Source organism: Strigops habroptila, chromosome 14 (assembly GCF_004027225.2).
Source record: "Strigops habroptila isolate Jane chromosome 14, bStrHab1.2.pri, whole genome shotgun sequence".
Lineage (NCBI taxonomy): Eukaryota > Metazoa > Chordata > Aves > Psittaciformes > Psittacidae > Strigops > Strigops habroptila.
In genome coordinates, this window is record NC_044290.2 from 9,626,420 (window position 1) to 9,639,394 (window position 12,975).

General features: G+C 37.6%; 1 protein-coding gene across 1 annotated transcript in view; it reads right to left on the reverse strand.

The window, feature by feature from the left end:
* PRKCA (protein kinase C alpha) overlaps positions 1-12,975 on the reverse strand; it is a 150,003-nt gene that overhangs the window by 59,310 nt on the left and 77,718 nt on the right. The gene's annotated exons all lie outside the window — the stretch shown is intronic.

The following is a 12,975-nucleotide window of genomic DNA, read 5'->3' on the forward strand; positions in this document are numbered from 1 at the left end:
AAATTCTAACTTGGCATGTACTAAATGTTTTACAGGGACTGCTATTCCCATCTGATTTTTTACAGAGGAACTTAAGAGTGAGGACATTTTAAGGCCACCACCAGCTTAGAAATGATTTCTAATTTAGGACCAGTGAAAAGGAATATGCCCAAATCACTTAAATGTATGATATGTCCAAACACATCTCTTCTTTCTCTAGGGATAGAGGTCCCCTTTGGAAAACCAAAAGAGTTTATATAAAAGGAAGAAATCACATCTTAAGTATGTTCACCCATGGCAGGCTCATTCCATGTATACACAGCCACAAAACTTCACATACACCAGATTCCCACAGCCTGTTCTCAACACTTAGAGATGCACAGTGCACAGATACATGGTGTGTCAGCCCTGTCCTTCTGGGCACATCACCTGTACTTTGGCATCCATTACGACTGATTTCAGCCCCAACTTTATTTTAGCCAAAGCTGTCACTGCACAATCTTGATCAGAAGTTGGAAAGAGCAGTAGGTCTTCTTCATTAGAAAATATTCATTGGCGTCTAAAATCAATTCTTGCTAACACTCTTTTCAGAAAGACCATGCAAATTATGAAATGCCAGGTCTTTCATGCATTAAAACATCTTGAACAAAACCAAAACCCCAAAATGAGACATCAAAATGTTTTTCTTCTGTTTACATTTTATATTAATATACCGTCATATAAGAATTATTAAATTGCCTTAAAAAACAAACTAACTTTTCAACTTGCATCTGCTGAGAAAAGCTTTCCAAAAAATCCAAAGCAAGGCACAGCATGTAACACAAAATGGAAAACCTGCCAACTCTTTCTTCAAAAATAAAAGATTCCTCTACTGTAAATGCTTTCTCAAGAAATTTAGGAACTTCTATCAGTAATTATCATAAAAATATGACTATGAGAAGACCAAATCTTGCTTTCAGAATTTACTGTTTTGCCACACTATGCCTTGTGAAGGTTTTCTGTTTGTTCATTTTGGTAAGTATTCTTTGTGTGATTTTTTTTGCTACTGATGCTAAGTTTTATAATGAATCTATGACCATTAATTTTCACTACATAGCCAGAAATTATACATAGTAGCCAGGAGAACAAGTGAAGACTTTATATTAATAATTTGAATTGAGATTATTTCAATAGTTCTGTTGGTTATGCAGCCTGAGATATGACATGCAAACTAATAACAACCACATTTATTTTGTAAACACAGTTAACCTAAATGGAATGACATTCAATGCTCCGGAGAACATCTGTTTCGTTATTTATTAAAGATATAGCTAATGGGTCTTGTGATGCAGGTCATGGGAACATTGCTTTGCTGAAGGATTATCTGATGGATTGCCTCAGACTATATGCCTTCCAAACAATTTAGAACACATTCTGAAAGTTAATTCTTCCTTAAATTGTTTTATTTAGAAGACATAAGGGGACTTGTTGCCTTATAAATATATACACTTAACCATTATTTTGTAAGCACATCTGTTGCAGAGAAGGACAAACCCCCAGCTTCTAAGAATGATACTGAATAAACAGATTTTGAGAGTTGTGTTTAACATCTGACAGAAGTGGTATTTATAAATATAAAATAATGACATAGAGGGGAAAGAACTATGGGAAATTATTATAATGAATGTCTAGCAAGTACATGGAACCTGTATATAATACTGAAATTATAGCAAACACTTCCAGATAATCTCATTTCAATCAATGGAATATACATGGTAATTAAGTTAAGCAGGGGTGTGTCTGTGGCTTAAAAATGTTGTGACATGTAAGGACAACCCTACCGCACTCACTACGAAGCAGTGAGCAAGGGCCCGTGTACTCCTGCACTTAACTCTATGTAACCACAAAATACCAGGAAGAGCATTCTTCTAAAGCAGTGAAGTAAAACCAGGCACATGAATAAATAAATCAGGTTGGATCAAACTTTGGAGTTGGCCCTGCATGACTCAATGTATAGAATCTGAACCATTATCTGCCTTCTGTAACAATCGTTAGTTTTCTACCATTGTGTGAAAATACCCCCTGTATGATGTTTAAAATGAACAATTCAAATGAATTATTTTTGTTAAAGAGCAGCAAGTATGTTCTGACTATTATTAGTTATTATTCTACATGCACATGCGAAATCACTTATTCCAGACAGAGCATGAACAAGAAAGACAAAAAGTCCCAAAACTACTCCTGAAACAGAAACTTAACGTGTAGGAAATCTCTCTTTAAAAATCCCTTTAATAGAATTAAACAGAAGGACATAAATGATATTTAATAGCTACGTAAGAGAGTGCTCTCCTCATCAGTACTTAATCCTATTTTCTGCTTCAATCCTATGCATGTTTTTTATTTTTGGTAAACTGAAGTACACAAACCACGGTTATTTTGCAAGCAAGTCTGAGAACATACAGAGAAAGATCTCTATATATCCATCATAGATGTTAAAACCTTTTCATCTTATTCCCTGTATTAACATGGGCTGTTCATGCACTCAGAACTACCCTTGAACCTATAGGTTAAACTTTAAGTAACTATATTACTAATAATTATTACATTGCCAGTACTAATTACCTGTATTATTAATAGCAATTAAGTTATTAGTTGTTAATGCAGTTTAATACTTCCCAGTGTTAAATATGCAATAAATGACTTACACAGATTATTGAGGAAGTAGCTTTGACGTTAGTGTTTTTCAGCTAGAGGTAAACTCCTGAGTTAAGAGGTAAGCTCCTGTAAATTTACTTCATATATCCCCTTTCAATCAATGTAAACTTTCAATAGTTCCCTCAGCATTGCTGGCAGTCATATTTCATAGTAAACACAGGGAGCCAAGCCAGGATATGACAGATGAACTGCCAAATAGTGGCTGCTATTTGCAAGAGAACTGAACTTTGCACTAAACTTGGCATAGATTAATTGTGAAACTCTAAAGGGAAAACCCACTTCTGCTTCCAAAATCCATCAAAATTATGAAGGAGGAAGTGGCAATGGGAAAGCAATGGGAAAGCACTTGTTAAGCAGTGATGAATGATATGTTCTATTAAAATGCATGTTATTTTCATGCTAAAATGTGAATTCTCCGCTATTATTAAGACAACCCCCCATTTTTGTACGTACAACTGAATGCAATATAGTACCATTAAATGGGAAAGGAGCAAATCAGTATCACAGACATTTAAATATTTGTCTTTGAAAAACCTTTAAGTCGGCAGAAATCTAGTCAGTGCTCTGCAATTTGCCTGCAGTACAACAGAGTTAACAGAGCCTGTAATGACATGCATGGGTGCAGCATCCCTATAAAGATGAATAGGAAATAGGCTTCTAAACCCCATCAGCTCTGGAAAAATCAAAATATTAGTCATTAGTCTCAAAGCTGAGACATGTTCATGCAGAGACAAGCGGCCGCAGAATTGCATAGACCAGGAGATGTGTGTTGCACAGACTTGTGCTATCTGGACCTATAGAAAGAAAACCGAAAATGAAACTGAAAGCTTTAAAAAATAAATGAGTTTGCAGAAGTGACTGGCCCAGTTACTCAGCTCTGCACCTATTAAAAGAGGTTGAGATTTGCTCCAGGAGCCTGGCCAGGAGATGGGCAGGAATCCTGCCGCACTCCAGCAGAGGGAAGCAGAAGAACACAGAGGCATCTCACCAGATCCACACGTTTTTCACTCCACGTCCTGCCATCCAACTCCATCTTGCCCCCCTGCAGCAGCAGTGCCACCACTCCTGCTTTTTTATTTTGTTTAGCACAAATGAATCCATTTCCTTTATTGAGCGGCAACAGAAAGCACCCCCCTGTGAGAAATCATTCCATCATTCTGGCTCAAAGACGGGGGTGTGCAGTAATTGAAAGCACATGGTTAACCACCAGCACACATCAAACTGTGCTTTAACACGCTACAGAACAGCTTATGAGTGTAATATTGCTGAATTCTTTCTAAAAGCTCCCTTTTGATTATAATTTTATTCCTCTTGATAGCAACATTGAACCAGCTATAATTTTGCAGGCATTAAATCATCACATTGCTTTGAAGTATAACGTATCCAAACCCCCACTTTGTGTGAGGTTGCATCAGTGGAGATTTGATATACAAAGCAGCATCATATTATCACTTGTTAAAGTCCCTTCAATAGAGAGCAACTTGATAGTAGCAATAACTGTCACTAGAACCATGTAGCTAAGACCAAATCCTCTGAAACTGTACAGATACTGTCTTTAATTTGGCATCTTCTGGGTGACACAGCTAGAATTGGTGGGATTTTTGGAAGGGATTTAAATCAACACTGCAAAGCTGATCTGTCAGTGCCAGTGCCTGTGCTAGTGATCAAGGTGGGGGAAATAATGACTGTTTTCAGTCATTAATACCAACACACATACATTAACAAGGCCTTAGGCAGGATATAAGATTTTCTTGTTAAACTGCCTTGGTTGGTGAAAGGTGGTTTGTTTGGTTGGTTGGTTTTTATTTCTGAGCTATTTTGGGTATCAATAAGCAGCAGAAAATGCAGAAGTGTGAGTGTAAAAATATGTTGGGAGAAACAGAAAATTCTGTTTTCCATTACAAAAATAACTTCAAGGAATTCTGCAGCAGATGACCCATAAGGCACCAGGGCTTATAACAACAAAGAACAATCTTGTGTAAATAAATGCAAATGCACTCAGTTTTCCATTTTCTACCTCCATCACAGAACCACAGGACTGTTCTTCATCCCCAATCAAATGCTTACAAATACATTTATTTACTAGTTGAAAAGGTGTAAAGGAAAAATAAGCTGAAAACATCTCTAAGACACATCACTTAGAAAAAAGAAAAAAGTAATTCCTGGCATAAATTGTGGTACTAACTTTGAATTTCTATTGAAAACAGAAAGGGAGACAATATATTAAATATATGCAAAAAACATACACAAATTGTTGTAAGAGATACGAGATCACCATCCCTCTTTACTAACTAAAGCCCTGGAAGACTGGCAGGTCTGTTTGCCTCACATTAATACACAACCTTTAGACATTTCCTACTGTGATGGAAACACTGAATCCTACATCTTAGTCCCCCTCTTTCAAGTATGGATCATGAGGAACGCTGCTCTAGCAGATCAATGAAACCACTGTAATTTGTACCACATATATTTTCCTTAAAACAGCTTTAACTTCCCCAAGTGAATACCAAGTTAATAAAACATATTTAAGAACCTAGAATGTTTTTCTCTGTATGGAGCCAAACCCCATATTCAACCCACGCTGTCCTCGGGCAAACATCCATTTCATTTATGAAAGTCTTCAGACTCCAGCTTTTCTAAACACCTTCCAAACAGCAACTACAGTATCTAAGACCCCATTCAGATAACATATCTGTCTGAGTGACTTTCTTCACTTTGCTATTTGTTTTCCTATTGAGATAACAAAAATATTGGTTGGTGATGTGCATCTTCATTTGAGAAAGCAGCTTCAACCTCGAGGAACTAGATGCTTCTACTGGCAATAACTTACAGGGCTTAAAATATGGCTTCTATGAGCCGAGAAATAAGAAACAGCAAAAAGTCATTGTGTAACTGGTCACCAGCTTTGTTGTTCCCTGACTGAATGAGGCTGCATACATGGGAAAGGGAAAGCAAAGAGAATCTGAGACTCTTGGGAATGACTAAGATCATATCACTTTTTATTACAAAATGTACAAATGCTTAAAGTTTGTTTGATATTTCCCCTCTCACAGCTGCCAGTGTAGGAAAGTTTTATTGCTTTTAGTAAAGTACAATAAAAGATAAGGCTTCTACTGCCTGAGGAATCAAAAACACTCCAGAAGGGCTGGGGCTGGCAGGTCCTCTGAGACCAGCAAGCCCAATGCCTGGCTCAAACCAGGGCCAACTACTGATGAGCTGTGTTCTGCAGCGACTGATGAGGTTACTCCTTCCCAGCCCAAGATCCACTGAGCTCCAAATCAACCTGCCAAGCACTCAAAAAATCTTCCACAGGTTGACAAATAGCTACTAAAAGCATCTTCCTGCAATTAAGGGGAGGAATGACATAACCCGGCTTCCTCATTTGGCAAGAAATTATATGCTGGGAGTCCTACCCTCCAGGCAGCATTTGGAGTTTGGCTGTTTGGAGTGACTCCGAGGAACAACTCAGAGAAAGCATTCATCCCACCAGCATCTGCAGGATGGGAAACCAGAGACACACACTCCTTAACATACAAGAATGCTATAGAGTTGCATTCAACTCTACAGTAACAAAGGTAGTGGTGAGATAAGAAAACAAAGACTAAGCAAAACCACAGATAATAAAACCTATGTAAATTAGTCTCTAAAACTGTACAGCAAGGATGCGATGGAGAAGAGGCAGGCTCTTTTCATGATGGATTTCAGCGCTAAGGAGAGTGCTGTGCAAACCCTGCTGTGTTGCTTCAGACCCATGCAAGCACAGCTGAAAGCAGCAGCAGAACAGCAAGTTCCAAACACAGCCAATTCATCCATGGGTTAAAGGGTTGGAATTGCATTCTAAATGAAGACTGATTCTCAAGTTCTCTAAAAGAAAAGACTTTCATGATAATAAATGACGCCCCAGCCAGAAGTAACAACTATCATCTATTTTCCCATCACTGGTACTAAGACCACTTTTATTCTTTTTTACTCTGAAGAAAAATAAGAAAGTACACAGACAGAAAAAGATTTGTATTTAATATTGATACTAATGAATGAACAGTTTCCTTCTCTATGCTTCTATTGAAGAGGACAACTTGACCACAATTCAGAAATGATTCCAAGGCAGAGTTTTCAGTCCCCTCCTAGAATTCACACTAAATTATTATTTTTAATTAAAAGAAACAGGTGGTCATTGAATCAACTGATTTTGATTGCTGCCTTTTGTTCATGTTCTTCTTGTATAGAATAGTACTGATTCGAGTTGGCAAATGGAGAAAGATCTGCATGACTGAACTCACAGGGATTTGCAATTTCCTAATTACTATAAGAACAGTTAAATTCAGAAGGGACTTGGTGTTTACCGGCTATTTTTTCTTCACTGTTTTTTAATGAAGAAACTGCAGTATAATTACAGAAAGTGCATAAACGAAAGATCCTGTCGGAAACTGATTCATGACTAGGAAGAAATGGAGCAAGATTCTGTTTCAGATACAACTCAACATAATGTTACAGTGAATGAATCATTTCAATAAAGATTGAATCCAGGGATCTGGATTCAAAAGGAGTACTAGAAAGACAGAGGCACAGCTGTATATACACGAGGGCTTAAAAAACCTCATGTATTTCTTATTTAGTCATTCACTGATTTGTCAGACACTTTTCAACATAGAGTATCCTTTACACCTAGATTACATTTTACAATATATAGTTTAACATTGATCAAGTTGAAGTAATTTAAATAAATTCCTGCTGTATAAAAGAGTATTGCTATTTCTTGATAGGTACAATATGCTGAATTGTTTAATATTAAAGTTGCACTGCAGTTTCTGTGCCTTCCAATGGAGCTGAAATGTGGCTTGGTGTAGTGCATCATGAACGTGACATAGGACTTACCACCACTAGGTAATGTCGTCGTCACTGCACTGTGTGACATCAGGTTACACAACAGTTACTTTACATTAATATATTTGTGCATAATAACTTCTCACCAGTTTTTTTACATTTCATTATTGGCCAACTCACTCATGCAAGAGATGATACAACTTAAATTTGCTTTCCTGTTACCCTCAGCTGGAGCTTACACTACCACTTCACTCACTCAAAGAGAAGATGAAATGAGATAAAGGCTGAAAATTAACCTCACCTGAAATGCCCTGGCTTTGCTGTAAAAGCAGAAGAGGGGTACATATATACCCAAGAATACAGGGAAAAATGGGAATGACTCCAAATACCCTTTCAGAAGCTATGGCAGCCATAAGTCAAGTTCACTGTTAGCACGGTAAGAATTAAGGAAGCATCTTCATGACCCCAAACTTCTTGACTGCACACAACCGCAAAAATGAAACAAACTCAAGATTCTATTTGTAAAGCCAAATCTGCCCTCAGTGAGTTCTGGCTAATGTGGTTTGAATGAAGGTCTTTGCAACTATTAAAGTGATAGATTTGAGCACAGAAAGATGAGATGATTTGCCAAAAAGTCTCAGGGTAAAGTAGCGGCGGCACTGTGAGCGTAGGTGATGAATGCAGCTTGGAAGCTACTATTCTTGCCTCTAAGCTACTTCAATATGCGAGGCCCTGGATAATAACTGGTTTACATTTCCCACTCCTCCTCACATTGCAGAACTCCGCTTTCCCCTATAAAATGGTGAATGCTATCGGAACCGACTAATTTATGAACGCACACCTTGCACGTTCGCACCAAACCCTTACCGTTATTTACATGGCACCTTGTCTCCTTCCCACCTCCCACTGCAGCATCTCTATACTTCAGTCTACTTCCAAGCAAAGATATTTGTATGTCTGGATGTACTGCTACCAAACAGGAAATGTAACATCCATATACATCAACATATGCTTCAAAATCTAAAGCCAACCCCACTAACTTCTGTACAGATTTGTTCATGGACACTGAGCACTGCAGGAGGGTGTTTCCTGAATGGTGAAAAGGGAATCCAAGGAGAAGTTTGTCTGTCCTGGGTTATTACACATCCTAGAGCTGCATTTCCATCTTCAGGTTAAGTACTGGCACAGTAAAAGATTCCTCTTGTATACTCTCAGTCATCCTTTGGAAGAGCTTTCTGTATTCTCTACAGAGTTTAAAAGGTATTTAATTTAAATGCTAACTTCTATGTGTCCCCTTCATCACAGACCCCAAAATCACAAATGCCAAAACCACTTCACGTACAAAATACTGCAATCCAGGGCTTGATCTATGGAATATCACTCCAAGAAGGATGGCAGGATGAAGCTTAACAGCTGTGCAAAGGCACATACGTAAAGGAGTAAAATCAGGGTTGCAAGGAAGCCTTGCAGCCGTGACAAAAGCCACACTGGAAGAAGTTTCTATTTCTCATCACTTTATTCAGTTCCTTATGTCACAGCTCAACAGCTCACTTAAATGCCATGTCAACAGCATACTTGCATTTCTGTAATTTGTAATTTTAGAGAGAAAAAAAGACCTTATATTCCTTTTCTTAACACCTACATTTTAAAAAAAATCACATACATGCTAATAACATGCATGTTTATTATTATTTAGCATGTTAAACATGCTAATAACAGCATGTTTAACAAATAAAATATATTTGTTAAACATGCTGTCCATTACAAAATCAGGTATCTGCTTATTTTGCTATAATGAGGGTTGCAACTAGGTGATCTTAAGGTCTTTTCCAACCCTTACTATTCTATGATTCTATGGCAAAACTGTGCTGATGGTGCACAAACCCAGAAACGGTGATTTCTGAATTCTGAGAAGTTTTGGGTTCAAAATCAGTCAGAATTTCATCACTTAACAGCTTCCTCACTCAAGAACTTGCGGGGTGTCCTCCTGCTCCTCATTTGACAACTTTATTAGAGACAGACATGAATCTGAAACACCCAAGCAAATTGTCTTCAAAGTTCCTCACTGAATAATTCATTTTTGCCTGATATTTTATACAGTGGTTAACCACCACAGAAAAAAAAAGCCAGGAAGGAGGGCAAAATATGCATAATTTAAACATATCCTCTCATTTTTGTTCTCCATCCAGCTCTGTCTTTCCAGAAGTATGGAAGTTCATACCTATAAACCAGGCTGTCATTTCACAACATTGGCAGAATTTTGTTCTCCAGAGACAAAAATTCCATTGAATGACTGTATGTATAAATTCTATTAACAATTGAAGGATTTCATTCCAACATGTTTATCTCAAAATCTACACCTCAGTGTGAAAAACTCTGCTTTCAAGAAATCACAGCCAGAATCATATCACAGATACTAATTCACAGTCATTGAATGGTCTCTTACCTTTACATATAACCCCTGAAACACTATTTATCTATGCCTCGAACAGATGTTTTTCCATGTGTCTATATAACCCTTCTATAAAGTAATAACTTTCTATAATAACTATAAAGTAATTCAAGCACATTAAATTTTGCAGACCAAGGAATATAGACACATTGGACTTGGTAGTATTTATAGGAGATTTGGTATCTTTTCAATAGTGAAGTCAGTATCTTCTCTTTTGGAAAAGTCACCAATCCTACTCCTCCAAGTAAAGGAAAAGACCCTATAAATAGGCAGCTAAGACTGAATGTGCAAGATGCTCTGACAATAGCTTTTGTGCTCAAATCCTGACCTTACAATGGTGGAGATCACAGCCAAGCTGTCGGATCCATAACATTTTTCCATGGCTCTGTAGCAGTTGCTATTTATTAGCTGATCAAAAATTCAGAAAACAATAGTGAAACTCGAAGAAAAAGTTAGTGGCACACAAGAAACCCCTGAAAGAATGCCAGGCTTTTAGCACTGCCTCCTGATCCTCCAACATTTGGCAGTGCTATCTGTGATTTAAAATGAGAACTACTCGGAGAGAAAAGTGCTTCATTGTGACCACAGTTGAGAGCACACTTAGGTTAAAAATAAGAACTGACACAAATCCTCTGTCCCTTGGGGAGAATTTGACCCTTTTGAGGTTTGCTAATCAAAAAATCTGAGCACAATAAGGACTGTTGGAATAGCATTAGAAGGGTGAGCTCCAGCGCTTGAAGCCCTGAAAGGAGAATTTCCTCATGGCTGCCACCTCCGCTTTGTCCTAAGGCTGAATGAGTCTCAGCTGCTTTACAGCATTAGGAAAAGTCCTTACAGCATTTAGCAATGAATAATCATTAAATCTATAAACATTTAATATCTGGCAATTAACTCTGCACTGTTCAAAGCAAGGAAAGAAACCACCAGAAAGTCCTCACCGAACCATTCAGAACTATTGTAACACCATCTCCTAGCTAGATATTGTGAGTATGCCCACCCTGAGACCATTCCATGCACACAAGTTTCAGTGATAAGCATTTTTCCTTCTCCTTCTTTAATGAGAGTGTTTTTCCCAAGGCTGTTGATGGCAAAGGAGCTTCCCAGATTACACTGAAGGCTTTTCATTTGGAAGAAAGCCTGCACAGAAGTGTTCTGCTGGCAGAGCACTTCCAACGAAGGGAAGATGAGTTAAGACTCCTACCTTTTATTTCTCCAAAAATCACTTGTGGGCAAGAACATTCCTTAGTAAAGCCTCCAACTATGAAGATTTCACAGCTGTAAAAAGCATCGCAGTGGTTACCTACACTAGACACTGGGAACCTCTGTAAATATTATGTCCTCCTTATAACTAGTAACATTAACAAAGGCCAAACTTTCAAACAAGCCTAGTCTATGACACTGAGTTTTTGAATTTACAGGTCTCTTCTGCATACATTTCTCTTTCCTCCTTCCTTTGGCATGAAAGCTCCCAGACAGTACAAATTAATAGTGTCCTACATGTTGCTAGGCAAGTTAATCCTCTTGAGTACTACTAGTTCCATTTTATACAGAAAACGTGTATCTGAGAGCAACAGACAAAAAAAGTGAAAAATAAATAAATAGCTTTTTTCGTTCTTTTAAAAAGGGAAGAGAAGTTGTGCCATTTTGTCTCTATCCTGGTTTTACAAAATGCAGTCAAAATCACATACTGGCACTCCCTGTAATGATTACACTGTAATTAATGTGCCAACATGAGGCAAGTCAGGCTGGATGCTTGTCTGCTCACTGCATCATGTACCACTTAGCCACGGTCTTTAGCCAGGAGTTCTGCAGACTGAGACTGCTATGGGGGAAATAGAACAATTGGAAAGATCTTCAGTTGTATTCGTAGAAGGTATTACAGTGCTATGTTTAGCCAGGGATTACAAACCAGTCATCTGAAAACTGCTTGCATGGCAGCAGAACAAGTGCATTTTTCCTCATCTGCAAGTAATGTCATGTTCATAAAGAAGAAGAAAAGAAACTAGTCTTCCTCTGTAATCCCACTACACAGATTAACATAGGCTTTTTCTAACTAAGCCTTTGTAAGGCTGCAACAAAAGCAATCATTGAAATTAATCCCAGGGACAAATGGAATTGCACAATATTAATCCTGGTGAAAACCAATCTGATATGATAAACATGTTGAAGACTGACATGAGGAGCAAACGAAGAAGAAAATATATCTCTAAAAATCAGTTTTGCTGGCAGTGGTCAGGTGATGGGCCTGTAGAACCACACCAGAATTAATGTTGTCAGTGAGATGTGCATCTTTCCTCTGTTGTAGCCATCTTGGCAATGATTTAGGCATTTGCAGCCTATCAAGAAGAAGCTGAAGGAAATTCAAGGTGTTTTTTTACCTTGAAGATAAAACAAAACATAAAAACTGGAGAGAAAAATCCTTCCATAATAGACTACCCTGAGTGCAAAACATGGAAAAACTTAAATGCAAAGCAAATATTTATAAATTGGCAGCCAGAAATTACATTATGTCTCCTTAAGAAATCACAGAAAACCTCTCCTCACCATTAAATACAACAAAGCCAAGATGACAATAATCAATGTCCTCCAGATGAACTTTCACATTTAAAAGAAAAGAAATGGTTTCAGATAATGCTTTTACAACGTGGATAATCTAAGTTATTAGATGGCAATATCATGCAATTAGCATGAAGTTGCTTACTATTAGAACAAATGCTTCCGCTACACTTTACACTGAGAATTTCATACTTGGGAAAAACATCTTTCACAGTTTGCTGTTCACTGGGCCTTTGATTTTGATAAAAAGAAATTCAGATTTAGACTAAATGCTTTATCTGCAGGGAATCTGTAAACTTCATGAAGTGGAGGGGACAGAACGTATGAAGATGTACGAAAAAGCCTCATGTGGATCCTAAAATCCTAACCTGATTTACAGCATGTCCATCAAATACATGGAGGAGTTGTGCAAATAAAAAACAGTATGTAGTACAAAAATATATTATATTTTTCCAGATATAATCAACATC